At 59.2% G+C, this 2,816-nt stretch overlaps 1 protein-coding gene across 1 annotated transcript in view; it reads right to left on the bottom strand.

Moving 5' to 3' along the window:
* MOB3A (MOB kinase activator 3A) overlaps positions 1-2,816 on the bottom strand; it is a gene marked incomplete at its 3' end in the record, with an annotated part of 13,560 nt that overhangs the window by 9,698 nt on the left and 1,046 nt on the right. The window lies entirely within an intron of this gene.

The following is a 2,816-nucleotide window of genomic DNA, read 5'->3' on the forward strand; positions in this document are numbered from 1 at the left end:
GAGGCAGATACGGGGGAGACGGCTCTGTGAGGACAGAGGCAGATACGGGGGAGACGGCTCTGTGAGGACAGAGGCGGATACGGGGGTGATGCTTCCACAAGCGAAGGGCCCAGGATGCTGGCCACCACCAGGAGCAGTGAGAAGCCTGGCAGATGCCCCTCGGCCTCAGAGGGACCCAGCCCCGCCCACACCTTCATCGCGGACGTGCGGCCCCAGAGCTGACAGAATGAATCTCTGTCACGGCAGCGTTGTCTGCTGTGCCCAAGTCACTGGTCACTGGGTCACAGACCCCTGCGAGGCCAGGCAAGACTCTGCCTCAAAACAAAGCAAAACAAAACAAAACACGGTGTCCACTGTGAACACAGTGACAACAGAGTCTGCACCATAAGAAGGTACAGGGTCAATGGTTTGTCACAAGGGAACACCTGGTGAGGACCGGCTGGGGGCACTGCTCAGGGCAGCCTGGGCACAGGTGGCAGGAGGACTCGGGTCCCACACACTCTGCGGTGACCAGAAAGGCCTGAACTTCCCCAGCGCCAACCTGGGGCCCTTAGCCACCATCGTGCCTTCCTGCCACCAGGGTTAACACCCAACTAGGAACTTACACTTTTCATTTTCCTGGGACAAAAACCCCATCTCCACTTCACAGATGAGAAAACCAGGCCTCTACCCGCTGGCTCTGTGGACATCGGGGTCGGACCGTTCTCTGGGGTGGGGCCGTCCTGGGCACTGCAGGGTGCTGAGCAGCGTCCCTGGCCTCCACCCACTCCCTGCCGGGAGCACCCTCAGTTGCGACAACCACAGATGTTCCCAGACATCACCCAGTGTCCCTTGGGGTTAAGATTAGATCGCTCTGGTGAGATCGTGGCTCAGAAGATGATGACTGACTCTATAGCCGTGTCTGACACCACACAGCTAGTGGGTGGATCGGCCGGGGCTCGAACCCTGGCCTCTGTGGGTGAAGCCACCGCTGTTTCTGCCCCACAACTCCCTGAATTCAGCAACTCTCGGGGACGCGGGCAGCCGTCTGATCACGAACCTAGTGACACACGCTTCCCGGGCCAGGGCTGCGCCACCATGGGGCCCCTCCACTGCCCAGCAGAGCCACGTGGATGCTCCGAGTCCAGGGGCTGCTGACCCGTCCTGGTTTTGCTGGGGGCACAACCCCAGGGTGAGCACACAGGTACCCCGCTGCTTGCTTCTATTTTTAGAGAGGTTCTCGCTCTGCTGCCCAGGTTGGAGTGCAGGGGCGGGATCACGGCTCACACTTCAGCCTGGACCTCCTGGCTCAAGGGATCCTCTTGCCTCAGCCTGCTGAGTAGCTGGGAGCACGGGCACTCACCGCCATAATATTTCATAATTTTTTCACCACCAGTTAATTTTTTTTTTTTGTACAGACAGGACCTCACTATGTTGCTAGGCTGGTCTTGAGAACTCCTGGACTCAAGCGATCCTTCTACCTTAGCTGCTCAAGGTGCCAGGATCACTGGCGTGAGCCACTGTGCCTGGCCACCCCCGCCCACTTCCCAAGGAAGCAGCGATCCCACAGCCGAGTCTCAGACCCTCCCTGGGAAGCGCCTGATTCAAAGAGGCCACCTCTGTGCTTACGGTATCCCCCTGGGGCTGGGGAGCCCAGGACGCATACATGCTGGGGCTGAGCAGGTGGGAGCCATTGGTGGGGACCTGAGGCCCTTCCCCATTGATGGCTCAGCACCCCAGAGGCCAGCACCTGCCCCGGTGATGAGCTCTGCAAACCACACCTGCCCTCAGGCCACACCGCCTACTGCACAAGATCAACAAATCCCCTCCGGAGAAGGGAAATGGCGGCCACCTCCAGGCCACGGCCCACCTGGCGCTGAGCGAGATGCTCCTCTGCACCGGGGATCAATCACCTCCGTCCCCACACGCCTGTCTAGATGGGGCGAGTGCAGGCCTCACTTTACCAGAGAGGAAACCGCACAGGCGAGCGCATCCCCGTCCACCCAGCCAGGCCCACTCGCCTCCCTCCTCCCCATTTCCACTTCAGGTCTGGGCCGACTCACAGCTGACTTCCCAACACCAGCAGAAATCACAGCACAGAGCAAAACCCAATCTGCCACGGCCCGGTGCTGCCCTTTGGGGATTTCAGGGTCTCCCGTGCCAATTTGGGGGCTCAGCTTCCAACCATGCCACCTGGTTGGGCAGGCGGGGCTTTCCAGCAGTGGTATGGTAGCCCTGGGCTGACTGCAGCCACAGGAGGAGACGCCTACCCGGGCTGCGCCTCAGGGAGAAAGTGGCTGTTCCCACAGGCCCCTGCTTGTCTTTTTAAAACTGTTTGTAGAGATAGGGTCTCACTACGCTGCCCAGGCTGGTCTCGAACTCCTGGTCTCAAGTGAGTTCTGCCTCGGCTTCCCAAAGCCTCTCCTCCTACTGCCTCGGCTTCCCAAAGTGCTGGGATTACAGGCGTGAGCCACCATGCCTGGCCGAGGCTTCTCTTTTTCTATATCCCTTTACACTTCTCTACCAGACTCATGCCAAAGACAGTTAGTTCCAGAAAACAAGACAGGGCAGCCCAAAGAGTTTGTAAACTCCCTCTCGGCATGTCTGTCTCCTTTCAGAAGGTGACGGGTGTGGGGCGAAGGGGCTCATGCGTCTAATCCCTGCACTTAGGGAGGCCAAGGTGGGTGGATCAGTTGAGGTCAGGAGTTTGAGACCAGCCTGGCCAACATGGTGAAACCCCATCTCCACTGAAAATACAAAACACTAGCCGGGTATGGTGGCGTGTGCCTATAATCACAGCTACTCAGGAGGCTGAGACAGGAGAATCGCTTGAACCC

This window comes from Mandrillus leucophaeus, unplaced genomic scaffold (assembly GCF_000951045.1).
Source record: "Mandrillus leucophaeus isolate KB7577 unplaced genomic scaffold, Mleu.le_1.0 Scaffold54, whole genome shotgun sequence".
In the NCBI taxonomy this organism is placed as follows: Eukaryota; Metazoa; Chordata; class Mammalia; order Primates; family Cercopithecidae; genus Mandrillus; species Mandrillus leucophaeus.